The following is an 18,644-nucleotide window of genomic DNA, read 5'->3' as shown; positions in this document are numbered from 1 at the left end:
AAAACAATTCTACTTTGACATTATGGGGTATTGTGTGTATGCCAGTGACACAAAAATCTCGATGTAATCCATTTGAAATGCAGGCTGTAACACAACAAAATGTGGAAGAAGTAAAGATGTGAATATTTTCTGTAGGCCCTGTGTCTCTTGGGAGATGATGATCATATGATGACTATCAAATATAGCCACCAGTCAAAACATAATTGGACATTGAAAAAACCAAACCAAATAGATACAAAATACTTTCAGAAAACAAACCACTTTTATTGATCTATTTCAGTTATATTATAGCTGTACACAACATAAATCATATATCATGCACACCTCAGGAAAATATCAGCTTAAAAGCAAAACAAATGATCATTGCTAATTGCTTTCCAATCTAGAATGTCTTCAGAGAGCAACAGTCAGCTGTGAAGAACTGAAGTGAGTGTACAAAGTCAATGTCAATATTGTAGAAGCAACTTCTGCATTGTTATTTTGTCCAGTTTTGCATGGCCATCATAATCCACATTCTATGAATCTTTATAGCGAGCTTGAAGTCAAAGGACCCCCCCCCTTTTTTTTCTAAGGTGAACCAATGGGAGCACTCCACAAGGTCTCATGTGATCCGGTTGGTCCAAACAAGCGACCTTCGATCTTTCACTCTCACACGTTGATCTGTGCGGACACAAAGACAATGGGTTAGATGATATGTGGCTCTTTCAATTGTTCAGTGCTGTTATGTGGTTAAAATGATACTGAAACCACACTTTGGACTGAACACATAAATGCAGTAAGATAGTATTGCTATCAGTTCAATATGCTAGTAAAGCAGCGCTGATGACAGGGTGATGATGCAGTGTGTGTGTGCACGCGCAGTGGGTAATGATTGCAGGGATGTGCATAAGGACCCCCCTCTTTTTTTCTTAGGTGAACCTAAGAACCTATGTCACTGTCGCTGCATGTGTGTTTCTCCCATCTCCTACCATCAGTCCTGTGGTTGGCCTGCGTGTGTGTGCATTTGTGTGTATGTGGGGGGGGGGGGGGGGCACACACAAACCCTTATCTCCCAGTGCAGTGATCCCCTCAGTCTGCACACAGACACAGGTCAGCACAAACAGCCTGTGTGTGTGTCTGTGCCCCACCCCACCCCCAACCCCTGACCTCTAGGTGTGGGACGGGGACGTCTAGAGGAAGGGCAGTCAGCTGGGACCCCCGAAATTACACCTCTGGGAAAACACAGACACACAATCCCAGACTCACTCAGAGACACACTTCTCTTGTCTGGCTTTTGCAACGTCATGGCCCTATGACTCTACACTGTGATGTTCATGAGGCTATCATCAATACCTGTTGTATAGGTGTGTTCCGTTCATTACGGATAAGGAATAATCATAATAATTGGTCATAAAGGAGGCAGGCATGGCCGGTTTAAAACAATAACTCAATTCAGACCTATGCATTTTGACAATAAACCAATATCCAAATGCAATAGACTAGGGGATATATATATACATATTCAGTTGAAGTCAGAAGTTTACATGCACCTTAGCCAAATACATTTAAACCCAGTTTTTCACAATTCCTGACATTTAATCCTAGTAAAAAAATCCTGTCTTAGGTCAGTTAGGATAATTTCTTTCATCACATTCCCAGTGGGTCAGAAGTTTACATACACTCAATTAGTATTTGGTAACATTGCCTTTAAATTGTTTAACTTGGGTCAAACGTTTTGGGTAGCCTTCCACAAGCTTCCTACAATATGTTGGGTGAATTTTGACCCATTCCTCCTGACAGAGCTGGTGTAACTGAGTCATGTTTGTAGTCCTCCTTGCTAGCACATACTTTTTCAGTTCTGCCCACAAATGTCCTATAGGATTGAGGTCAGGGCTTTGTGATGATCACTCCAATACATTGACTTTGTTGTCCTTAAGTAATTTTGCCACAACTTTGGAAGTATGCTTGGGGTCATTGTCCATTTGGAAGACCCATTTGCGACCAAGCTTTAACTTCCTGACTGATGTCTAGAGATGTTGCTTATTTATATCCACATAATTTCCCTTCCTAATGATGCCATCTATTTTGTGAAGTGCACCTGTGCCTCCTGCAGCAAAGCACCCCCACAACATGATGCTGCCACCCCCGTGCTTCACGGTTGGGATGGTGTTCTTCGGCTTGCAAGCCTCCCCTTTTTCCTCCAAACATAATGATGGTCATTATGGCCAAACGGTTCTATTTTTGTTTCATCAGACTAGAGGACATTTCTCCAAAAAGTATGATCTTTGTCCCCATGTGCAGTTGCAAACCGTAGTCTGGCTTTTTTCTGGCGGTTTTGGAGCAGTGGCTTCTTCCTTGCTGAGCGGCCTTTCGATATAGGACTTGTTTTACTGTGGATATAGATACTTTTGTACCTGTTTCCTCCAGAATCTTTACAAGGTCCTTCGCTGTTGTTCTGGGATTGATTTGCACTTCTCGCACCAAAGTACGTTCATCTCTAGGAAACAGAACGCGTCTCCTTCATGAGCGGTATGAGAAATTGGAAATTGCTCCCAATGATGAACCAGACTTGTGGAGATCTACCATTTTTGATTTGTCAAGCAAAGAGGCACTGAGTGTGAAGGTAGGCCTTGAAATACATCCACAGGTACACCTCCAATTGACTCAAATTAGGTAAATTAGCCTATCAGAAGCTTCTAAAGCCATGACATCATTTTCTGGAATTTTCCAAGCTGTTTAAAGGCACAGTCAACTTAGTGTATGTAAACTTCTGACCCATTGGAATTGTGATACAGTGAATTATAAGTGAAATAATCTCTGTAAACAATTGTTGGAAAAATTACTTGTGTCATGCACAACGTAGATGTCCTAACCGACTTACTAAAACCATAGTTTGTTAAGCCCATTTTTTGTCCATTAAAATAACATAAAATTGATCAGAAATACAGTGTAGACATTGTTAATGTTGTAAATGACTATTGTAGCTGGAAACGGCTGATTTTTTCTGAAATATCTACATAGGTGAACAGAGGCCCATTATCAGCAAACAGCACTCCTGTGTTCCCAATGGCACGTTGTGCTAGCTAATCCAAGTTTATAATTTTAAAAGGCTAATTGATCATTAGAAAACCCTTCTGAAATGTTGTTAGCAGAGCTGAAAACTGTTGTCCTGATTAAAGAAGCAATCTAACTGTCCTTCTTTCAGGAGCATCAGCATCATCAGCATCAGGAGCATCAGCACTTGTGGGTTCGATTACAGGCTCAAGATGTCCAGAAGCAAATAACTTTCTTCTGAAACTTGTCAGTCTATTCTTGTTCTGTGAAATAAGGCTATTCCATGCGAGAAATTGCCAAGAAAGTGAAGATCTGGTACAATTCTGTGTACTACTCCCTTCACAGAACAGCACAAACTGGCCCTAACCAGAATAGAAAGAGGAGTGGGAGGCCCCGGTGCACAACTGAGCAAGATGACAAGTACATTAGAGTGTCTAGTTTGAGGAACAGATGCCTCACAAGTCCTCAACTGGCAGCTTCATTAAATAGTACCTGCAAAACACCAATGTGCTATTGAGTCTTCACATAGTGACCGATGGCTTTGCCCACTCATATAAAGTCATTGCTCTGACTCTAGGGCACAATGCCTCTCGTACCCATGGAAGGTGGCCCCCACCAGCAGATTGGTCTAATATATTCAGAGGGGTACAGCCTGCCCCTCCTCTCCCCCCTCAACTCTCACACTGTTGAAAACTTAGACGAGGCCGCTCACACACACCCCACCAGACTGGGGTTGAGGGGACTGGGGGAGAGGGCTGATTAGGGGGTTGTCCACCCCACCAGACTGTAGGAGAGGGGTGGTTAGGGGGTTGTCCACCCCACCAGACTGAGGTTGAGGGGACTGGGGGAGAGAGCTGATTAGGGGGTTATCCACCCCACCAGACTGGGGTTGAGGGGACTGGGGTAGAGGAGTGGTTAGGGGGATGTCCACCCCACCAGACTGGGGTTGAGGGGACTGGGGTAGAGGGGTGGTGAGGAGGTTGTCCACCCTACCAGACTGTAGGAGAGGGGTGGTTAGGGGGTTGTCCACCCCACCAGACTGGGGTAGAGGGGTGGTTAGGGGGTTGTCCACCCCACCAAACTGTAGGACAGGGGTGGTTAGGGGGTTGTCCACCCCACCAGACTGGGGTAGAGGGGTGGTTAGGGGGTTGTCCACCCCACCAGACTGGGGTAGAGGGGTGGTTAGGGGGTTGTCCACCCCACCAGACTGGGGTAGAGGGGTGGTTAGGGGGTTGTCCACCCACCAGACTGGGGTAGTTGCGGTGAAAGGGAACTCTTCTATCAGTACTGCCAGATCGACTAGCGTCTATAATATATAAAGGCAGGGTTCCATTATAAAAGATGGATCCCACTCCTTGTCCTAACACTGGTCTCTGGTGTTTTTTTTATATGAATAAATGATCCCCAAGACTGTATGTGTGTGTGTGTGTGTGTGTGTGTGTGTGTGTGTGTGTGTGTGTGTGTGTGTGTGTGTGTGTGTGTGTGTGTGTGCGTGTGTGCGTGCGCGTGTGTGTGTGTGTGTCTGTGTGTGTGTGTGTGTGTGAGAGAGAGAGAGAGAGAGAGAGAGAGAGAGAGAGAGAGAGAGAGAGTGAGACTTTCTTTCTGTTACTGCTCCTGATATTGTGTCTGTCCAACAAAGACTTCCCCGTGGCCCCCTCATTATAAATACATGTCATTGGATCACACCTCGTCTGAATCACTGGGTCTGCTGTGCTCTAAGTGGCCGTGACTGAGTCCTGAATGAGTGGCTGGAGGACAGTTCTGCCAATAAAGCCCGTGTGTTTGTGTCTGTCTACGGCCCCCAGCCTATGGGAACCACAGCCTCACAGCAGGCTAGGGTCAAGGGTCGGGGGCTGTCTGTTAGACACACACACATATGCATGCACGCTCTTCTCAGACACACACACTCCTGAATCGCCTTTTATGTAAACTACACGAAAGCAAACTTGGACTGAAAGATGAGAATGGAGGGAAATAGATGAGAGGAGAAATAATGGGAAAATGGCAAGGTCATTTAACACATTTCTCATCTACCGCTCTACTAATTGCTTTTACTCTTTACTTGGCAATGCCACTACTGTCTACATATCATTATACTGTATATCATGCATGTAAATCCTACAGGGTTAACCTTTACTCTTAAAGTGTGCCATAAATACTAGGCTGGACTAACAATGCTATTTCTAATGCTTATGAGTTTGCCAAGAGAGTACCCAGCACTTCTGTCATTTGAACCTTGAATGCATAGATAATTAAGACTCTGCAGCATAAATGGTTCCTACAGTATGATGCGGGCCTAGGTAAAATAGAGAGAGCGAGAGAGGCATGTCAGCTTTCAATCTGGGGCACCGAGTTTTCTGCTGTCTCAACAGAGACCCACGCAGCCATCCCAGTCCTGACTCACTTATCTCCCTGTGGAAAATTAGAACCAGGCCGCAGAATTGTCCTCTCTCTTCCATCCCTCTCCCTTCCTCTCTCTCTCTCCCTCTCTCTCTCTCTCCTACGACTGCAAATATCAAGGCGGCTATTTCTGACTCAATCCTCTCATCCCTTGTTCCCTCTTTGCTTCCCTGGATTGGATAGTTTCCTTCGCTTGACTTTCACTCGTCTTTTTAAACTTGGGAGTGAGGTGTGACCTAGACTAAAGGACATGCAAAAGTCCCACTTCTTACTCACTAATAAACAGTAACATAAACAAATACTAGAACCGAGTCACTAGTCTGTGCACAGAATCTGCCTGTGCTATTGTTACTCGGAATTTCAACAGGGGCTACACTGGAGTGCATCATATGGATTTACACTGGGCACTACAACAACTCACACCAGATTGTTCTTGAACTTTTGAGTGATCCAGAGTGGACAATAGTAATGATATGAATGGGGCAGATGAACTTGACTGAGAAAGAGAGAGGGAGAGAACAACTTGAGATTCAGTCAAGAGAGGCTCAGGCTTAGGGCACTAGCTAAAAAAAAACATTTCATTGTCCCAGGTTTGTATGTGTGTGCATGGATGTGCATGTGCACATGTGGGTATTAGCAGATATGTTTGCCGGGGCATCTGTTAGAATAACTGTGTTTCTAGACTGTGTTTCTAGACTCATTAATGCAGTTTGGTTACAATGAACAGAACCAGAGATGGCGGCTGGCCATGCTAATCACTGCACTAGCCATGCTAATCACTGCACTAGCCATGCTAATCACTGCACTAGCCATGCTAATCACTGCACTAGCCTGCCTCTTGCTTCCCAGGACCCTCTGATGCACATGTCTCCTCCCACTCGCCAGACTAGGACCCAACATAGCCGCCTGCAGACAGCTCCTGATGGGAAATGGAGGTGGCATAGAAGAGGGGGTAAAAGTGAAGGGGGTGGGGGTCCCTCTCCACATTCTCTCCATCACAATTGAATTATAGAATCCACTCTTCTTTATCAGTGGATTGATTCAGCCCAGCTGATGGTGTGTGTGTGTGTGTGTGTGTGTGTGTGTGTGTGTGAACTATTTGCATTGGAATTAGCTACGCTGGCCTGAGATCTTTCCTTAGGATCTGCCATTGTGCAAATAGAGAATTGGAGGATGAAATTAGCAAATGGAGGAGTAAAGAAAAAGAAAGATGTGAATGTTTCAATACAACAAGGATTTTTGGAGGCGAAGAAGAGCAGATATAGCTACTACACACTCTGACCTATCAGGGCAGAGAGCTGAGAAAGACACGGGAAAGAGAAACGCGGCGAGACTCAAAAGGTTTCATTGCTAGGCTTGATTTAAGTCAGAGAAACGGAGGCCTGGTGGCGTGTGAAAGTTGGGAGACTACACGCACCCACTTCTCAAAACTCTGGGACAGGGAGACATGGTCTATGGGTCTATTGAGCAGACGGAGAGGGAGGTGTCCCTTTAAGCAGAGCTAATGAAGCTTACACCCCAATGCATTAAAGAAGAGAAGCGAGAGTTAGAGCTGGCCTCCTTCTCCCATTCACTCACTTCCTCCCTTTGGAGAGATCCTGGTGAGGTCATGATTTCCCCTCTTAAAGGCGTAGGTACACACTCTATGCGGCTATAGAGGTGCAGGGGAGAGCAAGGGAGAGCTAAAGGGAATGGTTTTGATGGGTGAGAGAGTAAGGGAGAGCTAAAGGGAATGGTTTTGATGGGTGAGAGAGTAAGGGAGAGCTAAAGGGAATGGTTTTGATGGGTGAGAGAGTAAGGGAGAGCTAAAGGGAATGGTTTTGATGGGTGAGAGAGTAAGGGAGAGCTAAAGTGAATGGTTTTGATGGGTGAGAGAGTAAGGGAGAGCTAAAGGGAATGGTTTTGATGGGTGAGAGAGTAGGGGAGAGCTAAAGGGAATGGTTTTGATGGGTGAGAGAGTAAGGGAGAGCTAAAGGGAATGGTTTTGATGGGTGAGAGAGTAAGGGAGAGCTAAAGGGAATGGTTTTGATGGGTGAGAGAGTAAGGGCTTGGGCTACACCGTTCTATTACTGCTTTTCATAGAAACAAATCGGTTAGAGTTTGGACCTTTTAATAGTGCCTGTTAATAAATGAATGAAATACCATGTGGTCAAAAGCCTTATGAAAGCATAGACTAAGCAGTGGTCTGACGGAACACACTGCATCACACATGTTGAACATGTCACTTGCTTCCTAACATATCTTAGTTCCAGGAATGTCTGAAATCAGAATGTCAATCACAAAACATTCTCACTCTTTCAGTAGGGGAGGTCTAAGTTGAGGGGGCCTGCCTGTCAGTTATCCCAGAGGGGCTGAGTGACATCGGATGATGGAGGACCCCTTCATCACCATCCCCGCAGCAGCATCCAGTCTGACCCTCTCCTGGCCTGAAAGAGGCACTCTGAACTCCAAGGCAAACAAAAGATGGCTACTGCTTATTAAACAGGCCTGAACCTTCATTAGCATCCAGCTAGACCCAGACAGAGCGAGTGGTGGCCCTACAAGCACGTGCACACTTACAACGAGAGAGGCCCCCGGTTTGGCCTTGACCCTTGAACTCTGGGGTTCCCTTTCACCTGCTGCAGAGGCATTCAGGCCTTGGTGGCCGTCTAGCCAGTGCCTGCCTGTTCTGCGTGTATTTTCCCACTTTCCCACGCTCCCGGTCCAGACATCTAGGACCAGCCTGTTCATCCCCCTCTCCATCACCAGCACACAGCAGTATTCGTTATAGGACATTATGGAGATCCGCATCATGTCTCTCTGTCTGGCCGTCTGACTTCTTTGCCCTCACAACCTCTGCACTCTCTAACCCTACCATTAGTATGGGCGAGCCCCCGAAACCCCACTTGAAATTATTGCCACTTCCTAATGAGCGATCGCTATAAATTCCAATGGCGATATCCTCACTTTATTCAGATTGCTCTGTGACTGTGGAACTATCTCCCTTTGTCACAAACGGAGACAACGAAGTGTAATTTCTAAATAGTGTTCAGTCTTCACTGCAGATACGGAACATCTCAGTTGAAATGCTGTCAGTTGATTTTTTTTCCATCTGTCTCTGAGGGTGTTTATTTAGTCGTGTTGTATTGTCTGTGAATGGCACAACCGCATGTTTCCATGTGGCAGCTTCTCAACCTGCCGTAGCGCTTTCCTATTTCACCAGTACCCCTCCCCTCTCCTCTCCTCTTTCCTCTCTCTCTCCGAGCTTATAGGGTTGTTGATTTCTCTCTACTTCCCTCCTCGTTGCTTCCTCTTCCTGTTCCATTATACATTTCTATTGGCTGTAATCTGCCTTCCATCCTCTCATTGGACAGAGTGAGGCAGAATATCAATAATGTATTCAACATAAGGCTAAAGCTCTTCACTGTAGTGGTGGTGTGTACGTTCGGGTTGTGTATATGTCTGGGTCGTCGGACAGCATATTGGCTCCCTCGCTGCGCTGAATATGTAAATGACTCACACACATGCACATATACGCAGACCAAGACATGGCAAACACCCCCTACTCCCCAAACCCCCTAAACTCTTACCCCTTCGAACACCTCACCCCCCAACCCCCAGGTCTAGACACCCAAATCACCTCAGTCTCCTCCTCACCCAGAATCCCCCAAACCCCAAATACAGACCCCCCCCCCCCCCCCTCCCCTTCCTCGCTCCCACAACCATCGGACATACCCTATGATTCACGTGACCGCCATTTTGCACACATATAGCCAACTGTACAGGTCTGACTGCAGCAGCTGCCTGGCTGCATGGGCGAATGCAAATACGAAGACAGCATTGTTGCTCAGCTACTCAGACCATTCGCCTCCAATGAATTAATGGGCAAAAACTGTGAGGCTCAATCAAATGTAACTATGGGAACAATGCTCTAGAGGATTTCTTTTATGAGAAATATTTGTCTCCATCCACAATTCCCAGACTTTAACATTTTAATTAATTGACAGTATTGGCTAGTTATTATAAAATTCAGAATTCAGATGAGTAAATGTGCAGTGAAATGATGCCTCACCCAAAAGGTTTTTAAGGTGTAGCATTTTCCCTGTATTTTCCACTGTATTTTCCCCTGTATTTTCCCCTGTATTTTCCCCTGTATTTTCCCCTGTATTTTCCACTGTCTTTTCCCCTGTATTTTCCCCTGTATTTTCCCCTGTATTTTCCCCTGTATTTTCCTCTGTATTTTCCCCTGTATTTTCCCCTGTATTTTCCCCTGTATTTTCCCTGTATTTTCCCCTGTATTTTCCCCTGTATTTTCCCCTGTATTTTCCTCTGTATTTCCCCCTGTATTTTCCCCTGTATTTTCCTCTGTATTTTCCCCTGTATTTTCCCCTGTATTTTCCACTGTATTTTCCCCTGTATTTTCCCCTGTATTTCCCCCTGTATTTTCCCCTGTATTTTCCCCTGTATTTTCTCCTGTATTTTCCCCTGTATTTTCCACTGTATTTTCCTCTGTATTTTCCTCTGTATTTTCCTCTGTACTTTCCCCCATCTGTCTGACTTGTCTGAAAAACACTGAGATACTTGAAAACAATAGCATCAGACATTTCTCTCCGCAATAAGGATAGCATCAGCTCAAAGGTGAATGACTCAATGCTATTTCCATTCCTGTCATTGTACATCTCTCATTTAATCTCCAATTTGAATTATATACTGAAATAGACGAGTGGGTTACTCCACAGCTTGGCGACTGGGTAATATACATACACAGATGTGTCCAATGCCATGGAAACCAGACAACCTACTATGAGAGACCAGTGTGCATGATAATGAGGCTATTATGGTCTGTCTGGAATTCGTTGGGCCTGGGCATCCCCTCTTAATTACAGTCTGTGTGTGTGTCTTGCTTTTCATTTACGTGTGTCTGTACATGGATGTCTATATGCGTGTGTGTGTGCCAATAAACGAGTGTCTGTCTGTGTGTGTGTGTGCCAATAAACGAGTGTCTGTCTGTGTGTGTGTGTGCCAATAAACGAGTGTCTGTCTGTGTGAGTGTGTGCTTGTGTTGCGTGTCTGTTGCATGTCTGTGTGCGCGTGCGAATAATCATGTGTGTTTCTGGGGGCGTTTGATTAACAAAAGCCCCTGCCTCTCTGTACAGTGAGTGATTTGCATTTCCCAGACTCATACCCCCCCCCCCCCCCCCCCCCCCCCCCATATGGCACCGCCAGATCATTCTTTCATTGTAGCCACATTACCTCTATAAAACACAATATCACACACACACATCACAGGGGAAACCAACAGCGGTGCCTTTCTACCTAGTATACATACACTCACCACCTCTATGGCATGATTATGAGCAATTAGCTGTGTCGACACACACGGTAACTAAATCAAGTGGATATGCAAAGGCAATTAGCCTAGATTTGCATCAGTATATAATTCAAATTGGAGATTAAATGAGAGATGGCGGGTAAGGAAACAGATGGCGCGAGAACTGAGACGCCGATGGCCGCCATCTTTGTCAGAGGAACAGAGTGGTGGCCATTTTGTCTGAGGCTGTGCCCGTCTGGATGAAAACAACTGCGCTGCATCACCGTGACTAGGACGGTATCTTGGCACTAGCGCCCTATAACAGACAGCTGCTTACAGTAGGCACATACACAGGAAAAGAAGGGGTGTGAGGGAGACCCTCCATTATGGGCTGGTCATAGTACCTAACACTACCAGACAATTGCAGGGTACAGTGCATCTGAAAGAGATGCTATTCGAGACCAATACAGATTTGTGGGTTGTGTGTGTTAGTTTACGTCCCACAATACAGGTACCCCGCTACCATCTCGAAGGCGGAGACAGTACAGGTGCATCAAAGCTGGGACCGAGAGACTGAAAAACAGCTTCTATCTCCAGGCCATCAGACTGTTAAATAGTCACCACTAGCCAGCCTCTCCCCAGTACCTTACCTTGAACCTTAGTCACTGTTACTAGCTGGGTACCACCCGATACTCTACCTGCACCTTAGAGACTGCTGCCCTTTTTAAAAAAAATGTTGCCTTTATTTAACTAGGCAAATCAGTTAAGAACAAATTCTTATTTTCAATGACAGCCTAGTGGCAATACCTAACTCAGTAACAACATCTCCCACTGTTACACACACTGGGCTAACTGCCTGTTCGGGGGCAGAATGACAGATCTGTACTTTGTCAGCTCAGGGATTTGAACTTACAACCTTTCGGTTACTAGTCCAACAGTCTAACCACTAGGCTACCCTGCTGCCCCTACACATAGTCATTGAACACTGATCACTTTAAATGTTTACATACCGTTTTACCCCCTTCATATGAACAAATACTGCTGTGCACATCTTTTCTATACATATACTGTCTATACACACAAGTATATATGTAAAACAAATTCCGGACTCTGACATTGCTCTTCATTTACATTTTTAGATGTTTGTTTATCGGTTTGTATTGCTAGGTATTACTGCACTACTGGAGCTAGAAACACAGCATTTCACTGCAACTGCCATAACATCTGCAAATATGTGTATGTGACTAATAAAATTGGATTTGAGGTATTATTTTGCTTTATATTAGATTGTAATTACAGGGAATTGCTGTTTGAAAGAAGAAGTATTGCCAGTGTGTGTAACAGTGGGAGAGTATGTTGTTACTGGGTAAGGTATTGTCAGTGTGTGTAACAGTGGGAGAGTATGTTGTTACTGAGTAAGGTATTGTCAGTGTGTGTAACAGTGGGAGAGTATGTTGTTACTGAGTAAGGTATTGTCAGTGTGTGTAACAGTGGGAGAGTATGTTGTTACTGAGTAAGGTATTGTCAGTGTGTGTAACAGTGGGAGAGTATGTTGTTACTGGGTAAGGTATTGTCAGTGTGTGTAACAGTGGGAGAGTATGTTGTTACTGAGTAAGATACCTGTCTGCTGGTTCTGTGTTTTCCAGGGAGTGTCCAGTTATCTGTACTGCTCCTGTTGATGGCCTTGTATTCTCCAGGGAGTGTCCAGTTATCTGTACTGCTCCTGTTGGTGGCCTTGTGTTTTCCAGGGAGTGTCCAGTTATCTGTACTGCTCCTGTTGGTGGCCTTGTGTTTTCCAGGGAGTGTCCAGTTATCTGTACTGCTCCTGTTGATGGCCTTGTGTTTTCCAGGGAGTGTCCAGTTATCTGTACTGCTCCTGTTGATGGCCTTGTGTTTTCCTGGGTCCTTTATGTCCCTTTTATTCTAGCTGGTCAAAATGAATGAACTATATTTATAGGGGATCTGACCTGGGTTTTACTTTTCATGGGTTGTTGTCTTTCGTTCTATGTTCTTTGATCATGCCAATTGAAAAATTCTATTGGAATTGAACAATGAAGAGCCTGATAAAACAAAATCGATTTCAGTGGTTGTTGTGGTTTGTATATCGCTGTGGAGGAAGCACGCCAGTGTAGAAAAGAAAAATAGAAGTGTAAAAATGAGATGTTACTGTCTCTTTGACAAATGTAAAAGCGTCCCCGGGAATAAGCAGTGAGTGGATCTGAAGTCTGGATCAAAAACCAGAACCCCCCCACCAGCATTCACACACAGCTACAGGGTGCAGGTGGGGGAATACGTCAATCTTTTTTTAAGAAAGCAGAAATAAAGAGAGAGGGAAATCCCCTTTAGCATTCTAAGAAAATAATAATAATAACTCAGGAGAGTGTGTATCGTGTGGTGTTTGTTGGGAGGCCCCTTCCAGCAGAACCACACACACCCAGTGTGGTTAGGGACCCAGGCCCAGTCTGAGGAGCCTTGGCTGGGGCTGAGCGAGGTCAAGATGGGCCTCCTCTGGAGGTCTCCAGGCCCTTAGGCCATGGGCTAACCTGGACAACCCCACTCTGTTCTCCACATTCTCTTCTCCATATTGATTTCTCTTGCCGTCATCTCCAGAGGTGCTGGTAACCAGCAGGGACTTATTCATGCCTCACCAGCCCACTCAGGAGCTCCCTTTTGGGGCCGCACTCGCTTCAAAGGGCCCTGGGATGGGAGGGTAGAGCAGGGGAGGAGAGACGAGGACAAGAGCCCATGGCGATGAATGGATGAACAGCCGCGTAAGAGCCTCTCTCTCTCTCTCTCTCTCTCTCTGTTCAGTCGTCTACCCAGCCTTCATCCTTCACTCCATCCGCCCACTCTCTTTCTTTTTCACATTCTCCATCTGTGAAAGGAAAATACAGAGAAAGTGTTTGTTTTTTACCTTTAGCATTCGACAACTCTCGGCTTTCATGCAAATGTGTTACAGCAGCACTTTGACGATGGAGACGTGGGAAGCAAACACCAACTAGTGCTTTAGTAACATTGCCTCTAGGCTCTACTAAACACAAACAGACACTACAGAAATGAAAAGACATGCGATGGACACGTTGACCTTATGCTCATAATAACACGTTTTATTGGCATATACAATGTAATACACAATGATGACAAAGCTTGCAAAGCAACCATTTATTTTGTTTTAGTTTAAATGATATGCTGCAATGCCATCTGATTTGTTATCGGGTTGATTTTGAATTCATCATTTCAGTAATCACACTAATATCTCTCTGATAACCTCCCCAAAGTCTTCTGAAACCATCTCCCTGTCTGTCATCCCCAAGTGCATTGATGGGATATTCAATTCTGATGGTGTCTTGAGTCCTGTTCTGATGGTAATAGCAGAATGGACATTCCTTTATGTACACATCGGGCAGTTTGTCTTTTTCCCCCTACACTGTGAAAGAGTTGGCCTGGGCCTCCCACCACAACCACACACCCAATGTACCCATTTATGCCCATAAGATCCAGGGGCCAGGAGACGTCGACCTATGGGGATGGTAAGCATGATGATGAACATAGCTATGGTTGTAAGAGACGTTTGGGAGACTTGAAAAGTAATGCAAATGAGCAGGACATCTAGGTTGGTAATGCAAGTTTTTGTTGACTGTGTATTTCCGTGGAAAACTGCAGTACAGAACGTGTGTGTATCTGTGTGTCCTTCACATATCAATGCATTCTTATGTGGGAGTGTGTTTGCTTAAGACAGAAAATAGTAGGGACCAGAGAGGTCAGGGGTGCAGCCACGATGGCCTATGCAAAGGGGGGTTATGTGGAGGAAGATTCAGACACAATACTCCCATTGAGAGGGCTCAGACATAGATGTTAACTCCCCATTCCCCCACACACAATAGTGCTCCCCACCAGAGGCGGGCTGAGGGACAATGTTAGTTCAAGGCAGCCCTCCACCAAGCACGGAATAAAGGCACTGCATTATAAAGACAGGAGCAGAGAGGGAGGGTTGAGAGATGAAATGCAAAGGGGAGAGGGAGTGAGAGAGAGAGAGACAGACAGAGACAGAGACAGAGAGAGCGAGAGAGCGAGAGAGCGAGAGAGAGAGAGAGAGAGAGGTAACTTCGACAAAGCTGTGAACGATCTGAGAGACAAGGCAAGAAGGGCATTCTATGCCATCAAAAGGAACATACATTTCAACATACCAATTAGGATTTGGCTAAAAATACTTGAATCAGTCATAGAGCCCATTGCCCTTTATGGTTGTGAGGTCTGGGGTCCGCTCACCATCCAAGATTTCACAAAATGGGACAAACACCAAATTGAGACTCTGCACGCAGAATTCTGCAAAAATGTCCTCCGTGTACAACGTAGAACACCAAATAATGCATGCAGAGCAGAATTAGGCCGATACCCGCTAATTATCAAAATCCAGAAAAGAGCCGTTCAATTGTATAACCACCTAAAAGGAAGCGATTCCCAAACCTTCCATAACAAAGCCATCACCTACAGAGAGATGAACCTGGAGAAGAGTCCCCTAAGCAAGCTGGTCCTGGGGCTCTGTTCACAAACACAAACACGCCCCACAGAGCCCCAGGACAGCAGCACAATTAGACCCAACCAAATCATGAGAAAACAAAAAGATAATTACTTGACACATTGGAAAGTATTAAAAAAAAAACTGAGCAAACTAGAATGCTATTTGGCCCTAAACAGAGAGTACACAGCGGCAGAATACCTGACCACTGTGACTGACCCAAAATTAAGGAAAGCTTTGACTATGTACAGACTCAGTGAGCATAGCCTTGCTATTGAGAAAGGCCGCCGTAGGCAGACATGGCTCTCAAGAGAAGACAGGCTATGTGCTCACTGCCTACAAAATGAGGTGGAAACTGAGCTGCACTTCCTAACCTCCTGCCCAATGTATGACCATATTAGAGAGACATATTTCCCTCAGATTACACAGATCCACAAAGAATTCGAAAACAAATCCAATTTTGATAAACTCCCATATCTACTGGGTGAAATTCCACAGTGTGCCATCACAGCAGCAAGATTTGTGACCTGTTGCCACGAGAAAAGGGCAACCAGTGAAGAACAAACACCATTGTAAATACAACCCATATTTATACTTATTTATTTTATGTTGTGTCCTTTAACCATTTGTACATTGTTAAAACACTGTATATATATAATATGACATTTGTTTTGAAACTTCTGTATGTGTAATGTTTACTGTTAATTTTTATTGTTTATTTCACTTTTGTATATTATCTACCTCACTTGCTTGGGGGGGGGGGGGGGGGGGGGGGGGGGGGGGGGGGGGGGGGGGGGGGGTTGGGTGTTTGCATATAAGGAGAGAAAGAGGGGTGTCTGTGTGTCAGCACTGAGGGGTGAGTAGCCCAGGGTCCATGGCTTTGGACTTGAGGAAAAATAGGAATGGGAGAAGGAGGAATGGGAGCAGGAGGAATGGGAGCAGGAGGTTTGGGAGCAGGAGGAATGGGAGCAGGAGGTTTGGGAGCAGCAGGAATGGGAGCAGGAGGAATGGGAGCAGGAGGTTTGGGAGCAGCAGGAATGGGAGTAGGAGGAATGGGAGCAGGAGATTTGGGAGCAGGAGGAATGGGAGCAGAAGGTTTGGGAGCAGCAGGTTTGGGAGTAGGAGGAATAGGAGCAGGAGGTTTGGGAGCAGCAGGAATGGGAGTAGGAGGAATGAGAGCAGGAGGAATGGGAGCAGGAGGAATGGGAGCAGGAGAAATGGGAGCATGAGGTTTGGGAGCAGGAAGTTTGGGAGCAGGAGGAATGGGAGGAGGAGGTTTGGGAGCAGGAGGAATGGGAGCAGGAGGTTTGGGAGCAGCAAGAATGGGAGTAGGAGGAATGGGAGCAGGAGGAATGGGAGCAGGAGGTTTGGGAGCAGCAGGAATGGGAGTAGGAGGAATGGGAGCAGGAGGTTTGGGAGCAGGAGGAATGGGAGCAGGAGAAATGGGAGCAGGAGGTTTGGGAGCAGGAGGAATGGGAGTAGGAGGAATGGGAGCAGGAGGAATGGGAGCAGGACGAATGGGAGCAGGAGGAATGGGAGTAGGAGGAATGGGAGCAGGAGAAATGGGAGCAGGAGGAATGGGAGTAGGAGGAATGGGAGCAGGAAGGATGGGAGCAGGAGAAATGGGAGGAGGAGGAATGGGAGCAGGAGGAATGGGAGCAGGAGGTTTGAGAGCAGGAGATTTGGGATCAGGAGGAATGGGAGCAGGAGGAAACGGAGCAGGGGGAATGGGAGCAGAATGTTTGGGAGCAGGAGGAATGGGAGCAGGAGGTTTGGGAGCAGGAGGAATGAGAGCAGGAGGAATGGGAGCAGGAGGTTTGGGAGCAGGAAGAATGGGAGCAGGAGGAATGGGAGCAGGAGATGAGGTTTGGGAGCAGGAGGAATGGGAGCAGGAGGAATGAGAGCAGGAGGAATGGGAGCAGGAGAGGAGGTTTGGGAGCAGGAGGTTTGGGAGCAGGAGGAATGGGAGCAGGAGGTTTGGGAGCAGGAGGAATGGGAGCAGGAGGAATGGGAGCAGGAGCAATGGGAGCAGGAGTAATGGGAGCAGGAGGTTTGGGAGCAGGAGGAATGGGAGCAGGAGGAATGGGAGCAGGAGAGGAGGTTTGGTAGCAGGAGGTTTGGGAGCAGGAGGAATGGGAGCAGGAGGAATGGGAGCAGGAGGTTTGGGAGCAGGAGGAATGGGAGCAGGAGCAATGGGAGCAGGAGCAATGGGAGCAGGAGTAATGGGAGCAGGAGGTTTGGGAGCAGGAGGAATGGGAGCAGGAGGAATGGGAGCAGGAGGAATGGGAGCAGGAGGTTTGGGAGCAGGAAGAATGGGAGCAGGAGGAATGGGAGCAGGAGATGAGGTTTGGGAGCAGGAGGAATGGGAGCAGGAGGAATGAGAGCAGGAGGAATGGGAGCAGGAGAGGAGGTTTGGGAGCAGGAGGTTTGGGAGCAGGAGGAATGGGAGCAGGAGGAATGGGAGCAGGAGGAATGGGAGCAGGAGGAATGGGAGCAGGAGCAATGGGAGCAGGAGTAATGGGAGCAGGAGGTTTGGGAGCAGGAGGAATGGGAGCAGGAGGAATGGGAGCAGGAGAGGAGGTTTGGGAGCAGGAGGTTTGGGAGCAGGAGGAATGGGAGCAGGAGGAATGGGAGCAGGAGGTTTGGGAGCAGGAGGAATGGGAGCAGGAGCAATGGGAGCAGGAGCAATGGGAGCAGGAGTAATGGGAGCAGGAGGAATGGGAGCAGGAGGAATGGGAGCAGGAGGAATGGGAGCAGGAGGAAGAGAGAGATACAGAGAAGGGGAAACTAATAGGAGGGCTACAGGGTCAACTGAATAGGAGTATGCAGAGTATTAAGGGGTGAAGTAATATCATCTCATCAGAAAGCTCACAGGGTTCCTCCAAAAGTCTCAAAAAACAACAAATATATCACCAGCATTGCCAGTGGCAAAACAACATATTTATTGGTCTGTGGTTACAGGGGGAGCTAGTTAATAGGGGTAGAGGCCCTCTCTCTCGCTGGGGGGCTAATGGACCCCTGTGGTTGGAGGGGGGGGGGGGGGGAAGCTTTGTCCTGCAGTAAAGGATTACACTGCTAAAACAGGGGAAAGACCCCACACCCTTCAACCTCCCGCAGACTGCAGTGAGCCAAGAGGCACGAGAAAAGGAGAGCAAACAGTTACAGCTAATTCAACTAAAACATACTAAACACCACATAAAAACAAGCGAGAACGCAAGAGAAAGCGAGGAAATAAGAAAAGGGGAATGTGAGAGATAGAGCGATAAATGAAGAGGGAATTGAGGTCAAATCTGGAAAGAAACGTATTTCTCTCCTTTTTGTCTGTCTCCGTTTTGATTGACAGCTTGTAGGCTCAGACTAGACAGGCAGCTCTCTAACTCTAACCTTCTCTCGCCTCCCCTC

General features: G+C 46.5%; 1 long non-coding RNA gene across 2 annotated transcripts in view; it reads right to left on the bottom strand.

Annotated features, from left to right (window-relative positions):
• Positions 1-240: 240 nt before the first annotated feature.
• The window catches only part of LOC149970671 (uncharacterized), a 36,862-nt gene continuing 18,458 nt past the window's right edge, over positions 241-18,644 (bottom strand). For both annotated transcript variants that reach the window (XR_016492892.1, XR_016492893.1), the window contains exons 3-4: positions 12,344-13,598; positions 241-660 (exon numbers count right to left, since the gene is read on the bottom strand). This is a non-coding gene — a long non-coding RNA (uncharacterized LOC149970671). The remainder of the gene's footprint in view (positions 661-12,343; positions 13,599-18,644) is intronic.

This window comes from Oncorhynchus mykiss, chromosome 28 (genome assembly GCF_057628025.1).
Source record: "Oncorhynchus mykiss isolate SJ-2025 chromosome 28, ASM5762802v1, whole genome shotgun sequence".
Classification (NCBI taxonomy): domain Eukaryota; kingdom Metazoa; phylum Chordata; class Actinopteri; order Salmoniformes; family Salmonidae; genus Oncorhynchus; species Oncorhynchus mykiss.
This window is presented reverse-complemented; position numbering and strand designations above follow the sequence as displayed.